The sequence below is a fragment of the Ascaphus truei genome, chromosome 7 (assembly GCF_040206685.1).
Source record: "Ascaphus truei isolate aAscTru1 chromosome 7, aAscTru1.hap1, whole genome shotgun sequence".
Lineage (NCBI taxonomy): Eukaryota > Metazoa > Chordata > Amphibia > Anura > Ascaphidae > Ascaphus > Ascaphus truei.
The window spans coordinates 17,722,022-17,740,344 of NC_134489.1; the positions used below are offsets into that span (position 1 = coordinate 17,722,022).

The 18,323-nt window shown below is 49.7% G+C and overlaps 1 protein-coding gene across 1 annotated transcript in view; it reads right to left on the minus strand.

The window, feature by feature from the left end:
• Nucleotides 1-18,323, minus strand: part of LOC142498758 (voltage-gated delayed rectifier potassium channel KCNH8-like) — a 375,271-nt gene that overhangs the window by 278,713 nt on the left and 78,235 nt on the right. The gene's annotated exons all lie outside the window — the stretch shown is intronic.

Consider the following 18,323-nt stretch of genomic DNA (forward strand, 5'->3'; position numbering starts at 1 on the left):
GTATCCATTGACTGCCTGGTCACATGATTTCCCCCACAGAACTTTGCATTTTTGGTCCTCTTCTGCTACACTGACAGCCATTTAGTGAACAACCAAGCTGAATCTTCCCTGATCGATCATAGGAGAACGGATCGATCTGCAACTTCTCCAATTACTTATTGTGTGGATTGTATTGATGCACATATTACAGGGGGAGGGGAGGGGGGGGGGGGTGGCAGCTTGGACTGCTGCTTTAAAATCATTGTTTGTAGTGGCTAAAATAAATAAAAATCCCACTTGTGAGCACATTCGTATGTCTCAGACAGGTGCACAACCCTCTGCCCTCCCACATTATCTGTTAGCATACAATGCTTCCACTGCAGCCAGGGATTGTGGGTAATGACATGCAAATGAGCCCTCACAGTGTGTCACGTTTTGCTTCCAAGCTCTTACCCATTTTAACATGGACTCCTATAAGCTTAAGAAAAATAAAAAAATGATGATAAGGTGCACGATTTAAATGTAAACAGTGAGAATTTGTTTTATCAGAATCTCCCCGTCTGCAAAATTGAGGCGGGGAAAAAAGGTGCTGCTCGCCAATTTTTTTTGTGGGTCATTTTTTTTTTTTTTACTTTAAGAGATCTCTTCTTGCCCTTTCTAATGGGGTTTTTAATTTTAAAATCTTCATTCAGGAAATATACTCGTTTGAATACAGGAGGGCCCCGGGCATGAGGCGGGTTCCTTTGTAAGGGCCCGGCGCAAAGCGAAAATCGGCGGAAAGCAGAACTGACTATTTTCGACGTGTGCACATATGCAGACCGGCAATTCCCCCTTCTGCGCATGCGCAACCTCGGCCCCCCCTGGTTCTGCGCATGCGCAGACATGGTAGCCCCCTTCTCGGTACCGCCGTATCGGCAAATCGCCGAAAACCTGGGAGGGAGAAGCGGGGCCTTGCTGTATTGTATTAAGTGTCCGGGAGGTTTAAATGGAGATCCTCCCAGTGCAGTCTGAAGGTTACCATGAAACCTCCAGGAGCTGGAGATTAAGGTCAAGCTCGGGGGTGGGGGGGGGGGGGAGGAGGGGGGAGAATATTAAAACTATATTAGCTTATTTAGGCTTATGGGGGTGGGGTGAATGCTTCTTTATTCTAAATTGTATCAATCAGTTAGCAACATAGCGTAATGCGTTAAAAGTCATAGACAACGAAGATGCATCATTTGTGAGGTCACATAACAAGCTTCATACATACCTATATGCACATCTTATTAAAGTTTGTACTTGTACACTGCAATGTTGACGCAACTATTATTATTATACTTTTTTGGAAATGTCTTGTTATTAGGATTCCGGTGTGTAAAACCGGAATCCTACTTACAGGACTGCCACAGGACATAAGCAGGGGTGCAAGGATAGATGGTAACCGGCAGCAGCTCCGTTTTTTTCAGTCTTTAGACCTCCAGGGATTTCTTTCTCTCCGTGACCGGAAGCACGTCACACCACGCGGCTTGACGGCTCTCGTGGAGCTCCTGGTGCTGTCTGTCAACCTGAATCCGGAAATCCACTGCTAGAAGGCGGGTGCAATCGCCGAATTTCCTTTCACTTGGCTGCATGGCTCCCGCAGTAACTACCAGTCCTCTGCCACACTCAAAATACAAATCTGCCCAACGCGTTTCGTGCGCATGCGCACTTCTTCAGGGGAACACACCGGATCCCACGTGTGCTACCTCATCATTTTAATTGTGTTAATAAATACTTTATTGTAGGATTAGTCAGCCTTGCCTGTTTTATGTAGTGTTTGTCTTGTCCTGTTTGTCCTGCATGTTTGGTGTTTGCATACTGCACTATGATATGTTTTCTTTGTCTATTTTTTCTCCCATGCACATACATATGGAGTCCAATCATTGAAGACAAGCTGTGAAGATACTACTGCAGCCATCTACTATTCTAAGACTCTTTCAGTGCTGGACATTAGTATCACCTTGGACTAATTGGCGCCGGTCTGTATTGTTTATTATTGGACTCCAAACCATTACACTTCTTTTGACCTGTGCCGAGTCCTCTCCAAGGATTCCCTAAAGTATGGACCAGGTTGGGTGAGCTGAATAGATGGGAACGAAAACCTCACAAGGCTGTGCCCGTTCAGGGAGAAAATCTGAAAAGCCACAGGGATCTCACTGCTAATCTTCTCTGAACGGGGATTTCAAGTCCTGTATTTATCAGCTGCCTCTTCCTGAAATGGTGCCAAATGGTTACATGCAATGTGGTGCAGACCCATATGGTATCAAAAGGGTTACATTTCCCCAAAACGTCAACACCAATATATGTAACAGAAGGAATCTTCACCTCCACCGACCCGGTGTTTCGCAAAGAAACTGCAGGGCCCATGGATGGGATGAGTGGCTCCAGCGGGCTCCCCCCCCAACCGCCGGACCCCTTTTTCACTCTATCTGGCCCTGTCTCCCCGCCTGCATGGGCACCCAAGGGGAATGTGGGCTGGAGGGGGACGTGCTGTGATGAGTGCACGCCAACCTTGTTCCCTCTGCGCCTACCTCACGCCCCGGGCAGCAGCCACGGGGACCGGCGAGCCCTCACAAGCCTCCTGCCACGGGGACCAGGGGCCTTAGGGGGTGGGAAATAAATGCTCCAGTGGGAATTAACCTGCCAATCTCGCCTCCCCCCCTCCAGCCTACCTCCCGTGCCCCACCCCCCCAACCAACCTCCCACCCCGGATAGTAGCCACAGGATCGGCGGGATGGGGGGAGCGAGGCAAAAACAATGGATGAACCTTCCTCTAAAGCATCTGGCGGACAGAAAAGCAGGAAGCAGCACCCACCCGGTCAAGGTCAGTCAATGATTTCTGTTGGCGGCCATGGACACACACACACACACCAGGACAGGACACACACACACCAGGACAGAGGGAACACACACACCAGGACAGGACACACACACTAGGACAGAGGGAACACACACACACACACACACACACACACACACACACACCAGGACAGAGCGAACACACAGTGACACACACACACACACTAGGACAGAGCATGACACAGTGACACACACCCCCTCACCTCTCTCTGGTACACACTTTTTCCTCCACTGCTTGGCCCCGCCCCCAGGCTCCTTACACCTCCTCCTGATTGGCTGCTGCTGGGTAATGCGGCCAATAAGGATGAATGAAACTGCCCAGCTCTTTCCGGGGAAATCCCCCTGCAGTTAGAAATCTGTCTGTCTGCCTAATTGGCCTAAGGCTGCGATTATACCTGATCCGGCAGGACACGCTCGCTCCCTGAGGACGATGTGCACGCCCAAAACCTGCACTGCAGGCAGGAGGCCTCGAGAGGCGACAGGGAGACGACGGGGAGTCGTGCCGGAGGCGTGGCCATGACATCACGTGAGCGGTTCGCCTTCATTGGCTAAACCGCTCACGTGACACGGCCGTCGCTTGGGAAAATCAATTTCTGAGATCTGCTCTAAAATCGCTTGTCTGCCTCGGTCGTGTGCGCGCGCACTTAGTGCGCGCTCAGTGGAAAACATGCATTTAGAACGGCCTAATGGAAGAACCTGCCCTGGCTGTGTTGCAGTCATAGTCCCACCCGGGAATAGGAGGCGAGGCTTCCTCGCAGGCTCCAAAGTCATGGCATTTTGTTAATTTATTATATATTTAGTGCAGTGTTTTTGCACCAGTTTTCAACTTGGGAAAGATAACTGGACCCCTATGAGTGGTAATGGCACAAAGGGACACAGATCACAAAAAAACCTGGATCCCTGCCTCCCTGTCCTGAATGCTGGGAGGGATCTAGTGGCACTCTTCCATTCAAATGGCTCCACACTGAGCCTATGCTCCATTGCAAGTGATTAGGTAACTCACCAACCCTGCACCATTCCAGAAATGGCATGGGAGGGCAATGTGTATGCCAGGTATTGTACCATATGCATGACATTCTGGAACAACAGGGCATTAAACGCATTAAAGAGTAAGCCCCAGTGACTCAGTTTATATTTATACAACTCCTAACCCCACCAGTGCTGGGTAGACCACTTCAACTAGCTCTGGGCTTTTAATATTGATATGACAAAGTAGCACTTAAAATTCTTATTTAGGTATAAAGCCATATAACCTATAGAGAAGTTGCGTCTATCACCAGGCATTGGGTTGTTTCATCTCCTAGTCTGTTCCCGTGGGGTTTCTAGTGCAAACCATATTACCATTATCATGTCTTGGAAGGAGTTTAGCAACAAGCACAATTGTATCAATTTTAGCTCTTCCCACTGGGCTCTTTCATTAGACAGTTTAAGAGCATGGTCTCCCCATCCATGGAGAGCGTCCTCCAGTTAGACAAGATTGATTGCTTTGCTCTCTCCATGAAAAGCTCCATTTGTTCCATCCATCAACAGCAGTACAAACTGAGCTACCTTCGAGGATACACCGATTGCACATTGCAGCCGTGTGAGACAACATGAAGGCTGTCACTTTCACCTCTTTCAACAAGATGAATGGAGTGGACTTTAAGGGGGAACTTCTGGTCTATGGAGTCAAATCATTTATTTTAGGGGCAGATCCCAAGAAAGTCTATGGTGACAAGCAATTTATTGAGTGGGATCCCATAGAACTCTATGGGGACAACTAATTTCTTGTAAGAAGGGGTGTCCCACGGAAGTCTTATGAGGACAAGTAATTTCTTGTAGCAGGGGGGGGGGGTAGTACCATGAATGTCTACAATGGGGACAAACTATTTCTTATAATGGGGAATCCCAATGTAACTATGGGGACAAGTAATTTCTTGTCGCAAAGGGTGTCCCATGAATGACTATTATAACCCTCCCTGCCCGGCTCTCTAGGGAGTTTACATCAGATAGTCTATATACTGTATGTAGCTTCTTCAGTGTATTACCTTATCAGGGTGCTGGGTCCGTGCAACTGCTTGGTGATGGAGAAAGGTTGGGCGCTAGGAACTTTATAGTTATAACAAGATTGAATTTATTAAGATCTTAGAAACACAACTTCTCCAGCTGCATTGCTGCAGTCCTGGAGAGGCACAGTCTTATAATAATTGAATTACTTGAACATACCAGATAACTTATTCCTCATTATGCATACTTTCCTAATATCATCTGGGTCCCTGCTTGGCCTACCCCTTTATATCTTTGGTCAATGAGACCTTGGTTTCTGTAACTTTCTCTGGTTCTCCTTGAGGTAGCGCTTCAGTGCTGGGGTGGCAAAGGGGGGTCCCTTTCTATTGGGCTTCACGTTGTACTCTTCTGGGGTAATCACAGAAGGAGGGTGTCACCTTATACTCCCCTGGGATACTCAGAGCGGGATGGTGTCCAAACATAAGTTGATACTCTAAGAGTCCCAGATTTACCATTTGGAGTAACCCCTAGGGGACACAGGCCTCCCTGCTGTGAGCATGTACTTATTTCTCTCATGTCTATAGGGAGCCTAACTACAGGGGCACTTCCCTATCTGAGAAAATAAGAACAGGGCCATCTACCCTTTCCTAACTATTTACAGGGCTATATACATTGTGACACCCCTCTGTTTCTCTTCTCTGGAATTAGGGTGGAGTCTTTCTCCCACTCCCTGGTTCTAGGCAGAAAAGGGGCAGACCAGGGTCTCTGCGGAGTCACCCTTGAAGAGGTGTCCCATCCAGCATTTCGAGAAGCAGAGTGTGGTCACTTTGTAACAAACTAAGAGGCAGGTGTTCAATATCCAACTCCTTCAACCCCTTACACCCTGTGGTAATCCCATAGGGGAGTTACACTATGGAGACAAATAATTTATTGTAGAGGGGAATCCCATGTAAATCTATAGGGATCATTTTTGCAGAGGCGATCCCATGAAAGTTTATGGGGACAAATGTATTGTGGAGCGGATGCCATAAATGTCTATAGGGACAAACACTTTCTTGGAGAAGGGAAAATTGATTACATAAATGCCCACTTCATCTCTATTGCCTTACGAGCATCAAGCTACAGTACTTATCAATATAAAATACCCCACACACACAGGGGATAGCACTAGTTAAGGGGGATGGGAGGAACACATGGAGCAGCTATCTTAAATGTTAACCATAGAAACTGCACGTCATGGTTTTTTTTCCTATTAGTACCAATGTTGTGTTTGAGTATTCCAATCAATAAATACTATTTACTAATAATCCGTTTTAAAGTTACTTTTTATATCCCACGGAAGAGCGTGGGAAATCGTCACACTGCCAGCTTTTGTATTACAAAGCATTACTGCACATTCACTTGTTTCAAAACCGCGCCGGCTGCGTGACTTGTGCCTGCGACTAGTTCATTAACGCTGTTTTTCTATAAAAAAAAAAAAAAACAATAAAGAAGAGAAAAAAATAATAAATCAGGAAACATTTTCACTAATTAGATCTTAGGGGAACGGCGGTAACAATAGGCAGATTCATAATACCTGCCTGCGATTAGGAATTAGCCAGCAGCTGCTGCATAATGCCAAACATTTCATTTCCACACATGCCCATTACTGTTAAAGTAAATTCTCCCAGCCATTGTTATTGCCATAATGACAGGGCAGATCCCCGAGATTGTGCCAGGGAGTATAACAGAAGTCTATTGGTTTTGCATTTAATACATGCAACAAGTGAAATATATCAAAACAGCCCTGCAGGCACAGCGCTCTGCTCTTTATGTGCTCCGAGGTTGACTAATATATGCATATTTCTGAAGGGGAAACCTCTAATTGTGCACATTTGCATCATGTCAGTTGAAGTTTCATTTGATATTTTGTCGAGGAATCCATCTTTGAAGTTCCCAATGTTGAAGCAGCTTTTCTTTGTGCAAGGAAAACCAGGGAGGGGTCTTTTAAAGCACGACATCGTAAATTCACAATGTAGAGGTTGAGTGATAAAAAGGGAGCAGAACGCATTACACGTTGAATTTGTAATGTTCCTCTTCTGATGAAACCCAAAGCACTTTTAGCCTTGTAATGTGTAATATAATGATGCAACACAGGGATGGAAAAATCCCGGGAGCTGAGGCTGTGCGCCGGGCTGACTGAACTGTCAATCACCTCCGCAACCCGTGCAGCACAGAGCGAGAGGTCAGTCACATCCGTGCCTCTTAGTGAGTAGTGGGGGGGTGGGGCGGAGCAGAGAGCAAGAGGTGGCAGAGGCTGGGACAGTTCCAATATACTACAGTACAGTACTCTGCTGGCCTCTGCTTCCAATGCACCCTGTGACCCGGGGGAGGAACGTCTGTGTGAGAGAGTGTGTGCGTGTGTGTCAGTGAGTGTGAGTGTGTTACACTGCACCTGGCCCCGCGCTTACAGAGGCCTGCGCTCTTCCATGGCAAAACTTCAGTAATCATAGTTTAATGTTGTGGCAGTTAAATTAACCCGGGGGGAAAGTGCGGGGCTTCTGTAAGCGCCGGCATCATCTCCTGGTACCATGTGGTGACGCGTCGCCATGATACCGCGACGTCACATGACCTGCGTTGACATGACAAGGTGACATCATATGACATGATGGCGGGCAAGGGGCCCCGCGCAACACATGACATCATCACGTGACGTTGCGCCATCTGCACCGAGCCCCACCAAACTCCCAGCCGGCTCCGTCATACTCCCTCTGCAGCGAGCCCCACCAAACTCCCAGCCGGCTCCGTCATACTCCCTCTGCACCGAGCCCCACCAAACTCCCAGCCGGCTCCGTCATACTCCCTCTGCACCGAGCCCCACCAAACTCCCAGCCGGCTCCGTCATACTCCCTCTGCACCGAGCCCCACCAAACTCCCAGCCGGCTCCGTCATACTCCCTCTGCACCGAGCCCCACCACACTCCCAGCCGGCTCCGTCATACTCCCAATGCACCGAGCCCCACCAAACTCCCAGCCGGCTCCGTCATACTCCCTCTGCACCGAGCCCCACCAAACTCCCAGCCGGCTCCGTCATACTCCCTCTGCACCGAGCCCCACCACACTCCCAGCCGGCTCCGTCATACTCCCTCTGCACCGAGCCCCACCAAACTCCCAGCCGGCTCCGTCATACTCCCTCTGCACCGAGCCCCACCAAACTCCCAGCCGGCTCCGTCATACTCCCTCTGCACCGAGCCCCACCACACTCCCAGCCAGCTCCGTCATACTCCCAATGCACCGAGCCCCACCACACTCCCAGCCGGCTCCGTCATACTCCCTCTGCACCGAGCCCCACCACACTCCCAGCCGGCTCCGTCATACTCCCTCTGCACCGAGCCCCACCAAACTCCCAGCCGGCTCCGCCATACTCCCTCTGCACCGAGCCCCACCAAACTCCCAGCCGGCTCCGTCATACTCCCTCTGCACCGAGCCCCACCAAACTCCCAGCCGGCTCCGTCATACTCCCAATGCACCGAGCCCCACCAAACTCCCAGCCGGCTCCGTCATACTCCCTCTGCACCGAGCCCCACCACACTCCCAGCTGGCTCCATCATACTCCCTCTGCACCGAGCCCCACCAAACTCCCAGCCGGCTCCGCCATACTCCCTCTGCACCGAGCCCCACCAAACTCCCAGCCGGCTCCGTCATACTCCCAATGCACCGAGCCCCACCAAACTCCCAGCCGGCTCCGTCATACTCCCTCTGCACCGAGCCCCACCACACTCCCAGCCGGCTCCGTCATACTCCCTCTGCACCGAGCCCCACCAAACTCCCAGCCGGCTCCGCCATACTCCCTCTGCACCGAGCCCCACCAAACTCCCAGCCGGCTCCGTCATACTCCCTCTGCACCGAGCCCCACCAAACTCCCAGCCGGCTCCGTCATACTCCCTCTGCACCGAGCCCCACCACACTCCCAGCCGGCTCCGTCATACTCCCTCTGCACCGAGCCCCACCAAACTCCCAGCCGGATCCGTCATACTCCCTCTGCACCGAGCCCCACCAAACTCCCAGCCGGCTCCGTCATACTCCCTCTGCACCGAGCCCCACCACACTCCCAGCCGGCTCCGTCATACTCCCTCTGCACCGAGCCCCACCAAACTCCCAGCCGGCTCCGTCATAGTCCCTCTGCACCGAGCCCCACCACACTCCCAGCCAGCTCCATCATACTCCCTCTGCACCGAGCCCCACCACACTCCCAGCCGGCTCCGTCATACTCCCTCTGCACCGAGCCCCACCACACTCCCAGCCGGCTCCGTCATACTCCCTCTGCACCGAGCCCCACCAAACTCCCAGCCGGCTCCGTCATACTCCCTCTGCACCGAGCCCCACCAAACTCCCAGCCGGCTCCGTCATACTCCCTCTGCACCGAGCCCCACCAAACTCCCAGCCGGCTCCGTCATACTCCCTCTGCACCGAGCCCCACCAAACTCCCAGCCGGCTCCGACAAACTCCCAATGCACCGAGCCCCACCACACTCCCAGCCGGCTCCGTCATACTCCCTCTGCACCGAGCCCCACCAAACTCCCAGCCGGCTCCGTCATACTCCCTCTGCACCGAGCCCCACCAAACTCCCAGCCGGCTCCGTCATACTCCCTCTGCACCGAGCCCCACCAAACTCCCAGCCGGCTCCGTCATACTCCCTCTGCACCGAGCCCCACCACACTCCCAGCCGGCTCCGTCATACTCCCTCTGCACCGAGCCCCACCAAACTCCCAGCCGGCTCCGTCATACTCCCTCTGCACCGAGCCCCACCAAACTCCCAGCCGGCTCCGTCATACTCCCTCTGCACCGAGCCCCACCAAACTCCCAGCCGGCTCCGACAAACTCCCAATGCACCGAGCCCCACCACACTCCCAGCCGGCTCCGTCATACTCCCTCTGCACCGAGCCCCACCAAACTCCCAGCCGGCTCCGTCATACTCCCTCTGCACTGAGCCCCACCAAACTCCCAGCCGGCTCCGTCATACTCCCTCTGCACCGAGCCCCACCAAACTCCCAGCCGGCTCCGTCATACTCCCTCTGCACCGAGCCCCACCACACTCCCAGCCGGCTCCGTCATACTCCCTCTGCACCGAGCCCCACCAAACTCCCAGCCGGCTCCGTCATACTCCCTCTGCACCGAGCCCCACCACACTCCCAGCCGGCTCCGTCATACTCCCTCTGCACCGAGCCACACCACACTCCCAGCCGGCTCCGTCATACTCCCTCTGCACCGAGCCCCACCAAACTCCCAGCCGGCTCCGTCATACTCCCTCTGCACCGAGCCCCACCAAACTCCCAGCCGGCTCCGTCATACTCCCTCTGCACCGAGCCCCACCACACTCCCAGCCGGCTCCGTCATACTCCCTCTGCACCGAGCCCCACCAAACTCCCAGCCGGCTCCGTCATACTCCCTCTGCACCGAGCCCCACCAAACTCCCAGCCGGCTCCGTCACACTCCCTCTGCACCGAGCCCCACCACACTCCCAGCCGGCCCTGGCGTGTCAGTGAGTGTGTGTGTCACAGATACACAGTGACCCACCGCCGCTGATGGGTGGAGGGGAATGGGTGCACCGGGAACGCCGCACCTCTGCCGCTTAACAAATCACTGGCTCCAAAAATAAAACAATCTTTCTGGCTCCTAAGTATTTCATATTTTTCCCACCCCTGTCAGTTATCAGAGTCCCACAACTGCAAAAAAGGGGCAGTAGTGAATGTGCAAAAAACAGCACCAGAATTAAAGAAAACATGCATTGTTTTAAACTGGATTTCTGGTGGTGTTTTTTTGTAACAGTTTTGCCAGAAACATTTCATTAAATGATCCCGACATTAAACAGGTTTTTATTTTAAGTCGGGCCCAAATTCAATATGCTGGGGAACTGGATCCCTTGCTGATTCAGATGAATGAAGCTTAAATCTTCCAGAACAAGGGGAAGAGGCAGCGTCATAGCATATCGAACGGATCATTTCCCCTTCATTACATGTGTATTTTAGTTTGATAGGTGGACAGCACAATATGGTGCATATGTGCAGAGCAAAAATAAATGATGATTCGAACTGCAACATTGCAGCTTCTAATGGGCTCTTACAGCCTTGATTACCGACTGTCCAATTAGCCGCACCTGAGCATAAAGCAATTGATTGCTGACCCTACTATCTGACACCCCCAAGGCGCATTAATCAAAAGGAAATAAAAAAAATAAATAAAAAAAACATCAGTAACATTTGATAAATGTTTCTAATGTTAAAAACCTCCGTGTGAAGCATGATCAAAGTAGTGAGTAATTACCAAATGTAGATGAATTTATGTTTTCATACTTTTACAGCAAAATTTCCCCAGTGCTAGAAATCCTGCAATGCATTGCACAGCAATATGAGGACATGCAGGGGCGTGCGTTGTAGGCCCACTGGCGCTGAATGGGGGTGGGGGACCTTGCATCACTGTTGCAACAAACATAATCACTTTATTAGTTGTATCCTTTTTTTTAAAATAGTATATATATATATATATATATATTATTATTATTATTATTATTATTATTATTATTATTATAATAGAACGGAATGAGAAATATAGAATGGATTCCCAATGTAGCCAGTTTTATTTTGCTAAAGCAAAAAAACTGCAGACAATCCCAGACGTAGGGAACGCTACAATGAAGCATACGTCTAGCGTCACAAATAACAAGCACTCAATCTTAAACCAGGCGCACCTATAAAAACTTGTTTTAAGAATATTAAGAATACGGTGCCCTAGGCGAACCTTCAGCTTTGCGCCTCTCTCTCCCTCATCCCATCATTCCTCTCCTCATTCTCTCACCCCTCAACATCATTCCCCCCTCCTCATCTTCTCACCCCCCTCCTCTCATCCTCTCACTGCTCCCTCCTCATCCTCCTCCCTCCTCATCCTTTCACTTCCCACCCTCTCATCCTCTCACCCCCCTCCTCATCCTCTCACTGCTCCCTCCTCATCCTCCTCCCCCTTTCACTCCCCACCCTCTCACCTCCCTCCTCATCCTCTCTCCCCCTCTCTTATCTTCTCTCTCCCTCTCCTCATTCTCTCTCAGCCTCACCTCATCCTCTCACTCCCCCTCCTCATCGTCTCTCACTCCTCTCTTGTCCCCCTCCTCCTCATCCTCTCTATCCCCTCTCCTCCCTCCTCATCCTCTCTCCCCCCTCATCGTCTCACTCACTCTGTCCCCCCTCCTCCTCCTCACCCTTTCTTTCTACCCCCTCCTCATCCTCTTTCTCCCCCTTCTTATCCTCTCTCTCCTCCTCCTCCTCCTCTCCCCCTCCTCATCCTCCCTCCTCATCCTCTCTCCCCCCTCCTCATCCTCTCATCCCTCCTCCTCCTCCCTCCCCCCTCCTCATCCTCTCATCCCTCCTCCTCCTCCTCCCTCCTCATCCTCTCTCCTCCCTCCTCATCCTCTCTCCCCCCTCCTCATCCCCTCTCCCCCCTCCTCATCCCCTCTCCCCCCTCCTCATCCCCTCTCCCCCCTCCTCATCCCCTCTCCCCCCTCCTCATCCCCTCTCCCCCCCTCCTCAGCCTTTCCCGAAATGCAGAGGTTTAACAGGCAGTGATATAAACAGCTTATAATTGGTATAATCGCAGGACTATGTTACATGGCCGATCACCCAAATTGGTGCTGCACTATACCTGGTAACGTGGGTTTTATTATTTTTATATGGAGTTCTCTGAATAACAATTCATTTATTGGCTTGAAATTCTGTCTCTAACAGTCTCACTCTTGGGGGTGCCAACAGAGTGTTTGGGGTTGTACAATATGTCCACAAGGCTGCTGACTGTCACTCTAACCCTCTTATCTCTCTGAGTACAGTTATCCACCTGCCGGCTACTGATGTGATAACATTAAATAATCATCATAAAGACTTTGCTTAGGGTAGATATGTGAGCTCCGGTAACCTGTACATGAAATCGTACTATAATCAGATGAGCCGGATTCGGCATTCAAGTCTGTAAATTATGCAGCCCAAGCCTTGTCACACAAAGAACATACAAGGTTATACATAGAGGAATGCAATCATTTATGGTATGAACCCTTTAATTAAGCCCAGAAAGGGGATTAGCTCTGCTTTTGTAATGCATGTCAAGAAGCAATACAAGGACTGGTTCTATTTAACAGGACTTTGGGAGGGATTTAGGGAGTTGTTAAATAAAGTAATAGGAGGAGTTATAGGAAGCGGTTATATGGAGTAATAGGAGGAGTTATAGGAAGCGATATATATATATCGTTATAGGGAGCAGTTATATGGAGTAATAGGAGGAGTTATAGGAAGCGGTTATATGGAGTAATAGGAGGAGTTATAGGGAGCGATATATATATCGTTATAGGGAGCAGTTATATGGAGTAATAGGAGGAGTTATAGGAAGCGGTTATATGGAGTAATAGGAGGAGTTATAGGAAGCGGTTATATGGAGTAATAGGAGGAGTTATAGGAAGCGGTTATATGGAGTAATAGGAGGAGTTATAGGAAGCGGTTATATGGAGTAATAGGAGGAGTTATAGGAAGCGGTTATATGGAGTAATAAGAGGAGTTATAGGAAGCGGTTATATGGAGTAATAGGAGGAGTTATAGGAAGCGGTTATATGGCGTAATAGGAGGAGTTATAGGAAGCGGTTATATGGCGTAATAGGAGGAGTTATAGGAAGCGGTTATATGGAGTAATAGGAGGAGTTATAGGAAGCGGTTATATGGAGTAATAGGAGTTATAGGGAGCGATATATATATATATATCGTTCTGGGGAGCAGTTATATGGAGTAATAGGAGGAGTTATAGGAAGCGGTTATATGGAGTAATAGGAGGAGTTATAGGAAGCGGTTATATGGAGTAATAGGAGGAGTTATAGGGAGCGATATATATATATCGTTATAGGGAGCAGTTATATGAGTAATAGGAGGAGTTATAGGAAGCGATATATATATATCGTTATAGGGAGCAGTTATATGGAGTAATAGGAGGAGTTATAGGAAGCAGTTATATGGAGTAATAGGAGGAGTTATAGGAAGCGGTTATATGGAGTAATAGGAGGAGTTATAGGGAGCGATATATATATCGTTATAGGGAGCAGTTATATGGAGTAATAGGAGGAGTTATAGGAAGCGGTTATATGGAGTAATAGGAGGAGTTATAGGAAGCGGTTATATGGAGTAATAGGAGGAGTTATAGGAAGCGGTTATATGGAGTAATAGGAGGAGTTATAGGAAGCGGTTATATGGAGTAATAGGAGGAGTTATAGGAAGCGGTTATATGGAGTAATAAGAGGAGTTATAGGAAGCGGTTATATGGAGTAATAGGAGGAGTTATAGGAAGCGGTTATATGGCGTAATAGGAGGAGTTATAGGAAGCGGTTATATGGCGTAATAGGAGGAGTTATAGGAAGCGGTTATATGGAGTAATAGGAGGAGTTATAGGAAGCGGTTATATGGAGTAATAGGAGTTATAGGGAGCGATATATATATATATATATCGTTCTGGGGAGCAGTTATATGGAGTAATAGGAGGAGTTATAGGAAGCGGTTATATGGAGTAATAGGAGGAGTTATAGGAAGCGGTTATATGGAGTAATAGGAGGAGTTATAGGGAGCGATATATATATATATCGTTATAGGGAGCAGTTATATGGAGTAATAGGAGGAGTTATAGGAAGCGGTTATATGGAGTAATAGGAGGAGTTATAGGAAGCGGTTATATGGAGTAATAGGAGGAGTTATAGGGAGCGATATATATATCGTTATAGGAAGCGGTTATTTGGAGTAATAGGAGGAGTTATAGGGAGCGGATATATAGCGTTATAGGGAGCAGTTATATGGAGCAATAGGAAGAGTTATAGGGAGCCGTTATATGGAGCAATAGGCAGAGTTAGGGAGCGGATATATAGCGTTATAGGGAGCAGTTATATGGAGCAATAGGAGGAGTTATAGGGAGCCGATATATGGAGTAATAGGCAGAGTTAGGGAGCGGATATATGGAGCAGTTATATTGAGAAACAGTAGGAGTTACAGGGAGCTGTTACATGTATAAGGTGACTTGCATATATATATATATATTATATATATATATATATATATATATATATAAATTTTATACTTTCCCGCTCACTCAATATTCGGCGCCACCGCCGCCCCCCACCCCCTCGCAGACACAGGACACCCGCCATGCATGCTTTGAGCGCCAGCGGGGCCGCAGCCTAAGGAGTAATAGGAAATTATAGGAAGAGATTATATGGAGCAGTAGGAGTTATAGGGAGAGGTTATATGGCGCAATAGGAGGAGTTATAGGGTGGGGTAATATGGAGCAATAGGAGGAGTTATAGGGAAGGGTTATAGGAGCAATAGGAGTTATAGAGAGCGGTTATATGGAGAGATAGGAGTTTTAGGAAGCGTTTATATGGAGCAATAAGAAGAGTTATATAGAGCGTTAGGCCTGGGACATAGTAAGCGCTTAGGTGCTGCTGCTCGCTCTTGCTTGCTGCCGCTCGCTCTACCAGGAGCTTTTTGCTGTCCTGGCAGAGGAGACAGCAAGCGCGCTTGGGAGGCGGGTATCAATGTGTGTGTGTCCCTTGGTAGCTGTCAGTGTGTGTGTGTGTGTGTGTGTGTGTGTGTCACTTTGAAGTGGTCTGTGTGTTTGTGTGTCACTGGAGAACCTGTGTGTGTGTATGTGTGTGTGTGTGTGTGTGTGTGTATATATTATATAATATTTTAAAAATGAAAAAAAAAGACATGTTGTGAGAATAAATTATTTATTAACATTGTGCAACTTTGATAAATATATTCACGCACGCGCACACATGCAGGCACACACCATACACACACACACACATACACATACGCACACACGCACACACACCATACACATACGCACACACACACACACCTCTGTGCTGCCTCTGTCTTGTCTGGTAGTTACAATGCCGGACCGGCTGCAGCCCCATTGGATGGGAGCGGTCACGTGACCGCTCCTCCGCTTCCCCGAGCGGCAAATTTCAAACTTGCCTGTCTCGGGGAAGTTTCTCAGCCTCCGCACGCATCAGCACGCATGCGGAGGGAGAAACTATAGCCGCGCTGATTACAGATGCAGGGGCTTTGTGCATCTGTTCAGCCCGGCTCAGCGATGCTGAGTTCACTATGTCCTGGGCCTTAGGAGTTATAGGGAGCGGTTATATGGAGCAATAGGGGGGAGTTATAGGAGACGGTAATATGGAGCAATAGGAATTATAGGGAACAGTTATATGGAGAGATAGGAGGCATTATAGGGAGCGGTTATATAGGGAAATAGGAGTTACAGGGAGCGGTTATATGGAGAAAAAGGAGGAGTTATAGGGAGGGGTTATATGGAGAGATAGGAGGAGTTATAGGGAGCAGATATATGAAGCAATAGGGGTTGTTATAGGAAGCAGTTATATTGAACAATTGGAGGAATTGGGGAGTTATATGGAGTGCTACATTTTAATAGGGAAGTTTTTAAAGGTGTTATAGGAAGAATCTATATCTATATGTAGCATTGGTGCCCCTCGGCCACCAGAGACCCCCCTCCTTTGTGTCAGCGCGGTCGCGGGTGCTGTCGGAGGCATCGACGGACCCGCAGGCTGTTCACAAAGGTGGGGGCCAGTGCAGGGAGCGCTCGGCGTCCCTGGAGCTCCGGCGGCGCACCCGGCTAGCGGAAGCCGCCATGACGGGTTGCGCGAGCGTGCGCGGGATCGCGCATGCGCAGATAGAGGCAGAAAGTTAAGGCAGCCCTTAGGGAGTCGCTCGAGTGCAGGGACAACCCAGGAGAGGTTGTGGCGGCCATTGGAGACTCGCGCATGCGCAGGGCAAGTGCGCACGCAGCCCCAATGCAGAGACAGCCTCCTCGGGACTACAACTCCCATGGGGCATAGCGAGGCAGGCACCAGGTGCCTCATAGGAGCCAATAGGGCTGCAGGATTGCTCTGGAGACAGATAAGATACATTTTGCGAGCTGAGAACGGTAGTTGGAGCTGGGGAGCTGAACGGGAAGGAAGGGTGCAGGAAGCGAGTGAAGCTCCTGCACCGCGTAAGGTCCCCCACATCCCAGGTAGGCCCCAACTCCCCACCAGGTTAGTGGGTAATATCTAAGGGACGGCCCAAGATAGGGACCCTGCCCTTAGTGAGTGTGTGAGTGCTGTCTTGTCAGGGTCACGGCTGGCAGTGCTGTGAGGCCTGACAGGAAGGCATAGTGGTTGTGCTGCAAGTTTGCTGTACGCACCCAGCAGGTTGCAGCACATTGCTGCAGGCGCTGCTAGTTATCAGTTAGTCAGGACTGGGAAGAGTTAGGGGAGCGGAGCAGGCTATTAACCCCTTAGGTCCCAGAGAGGTCCTCACTCCCCAGTTTGTGGTGCTACAGGGACAGGCCCTAGGTTAGGGATCCTGTCACAGTAGCGCTAGAGTTAGATAGGGACACAGCGGACGCTGCGTTTCCCGTGAAGAGGTTCGGGCTCACGTCGGGGCCCACAGAGACTATCTCCAGGGTGGGATCGCCGCTGGGGTCCGCGTGCAAGGAACCAGCTTGGGATCAGACGGAATCACCGAGCGACAGATCCTTTGCCAAGCCGTTGCTGATCCGAGCACTGGAGTGCTCGGGCAGGTACTTTAAAGCCACAAGTGCACCAACTGGCCATTAGCTTTAATAGTGACTGCGCAGTCACACATATCCTCTCTCTGCAAGAGTGCGGGACATTGGGTGGGGATCCTATGGACACGGGGTGGGATCACCAGGTGTTTGGGAAGCGTCCTGTGCGACGCCGTAGTCAGTGTCGCCTCTAGAGAGGGACACCCGTTATTCTATGTTGACAGTGTTATGTAAGAGTTGTCATTTATTCATTCAGTAAACCTGTTATACATAACACTGGTGTATGTGGTTTCTGGGTGGGTTCCTATGTTAGGGTCATTCTACATTCCCATAGAATCCTACATAGGTGGAGGCGCTGAAACCGAGAACGTTCCAGAGGATTCACCCCAGGCTCTCACTGGCGGAGGCTCAGCCCTCCTGTGAGCCTGCAGGTATACGCACCACACCTGGTAACACCGTATGTTTTCCGCACCCACACTATATCTACGATTGGGTGGGGTGGAATACCCGTTACATATATATGTAGCAATAGTGGTGGTGATCGAGGGGTGGGTGGTGGAAAGATCGCAGGAAGTGATTATATGTAGCAAAAAGGTGTAGGAGTTACAGTATATAGAGGTGTCGGTGATAGGAAAGTGTCTTAGAAAGTGGTTACATGGAGCAATGATGGGTTAGGAAGGAGTTATAAGGAATATTTATATAGGGCACAAATGAAGTTTGGAAGGCGTTATAGCACACGATTATATAGAGCAATAGGTAAAGTTAGAGAAGAGTTACAGATGTAGCAGGCCTTGTTGTTGTCTCTTCTGAGATAGATTAGGATATATTGTAATATTCTGCACGTGTCCCTGGACAAGC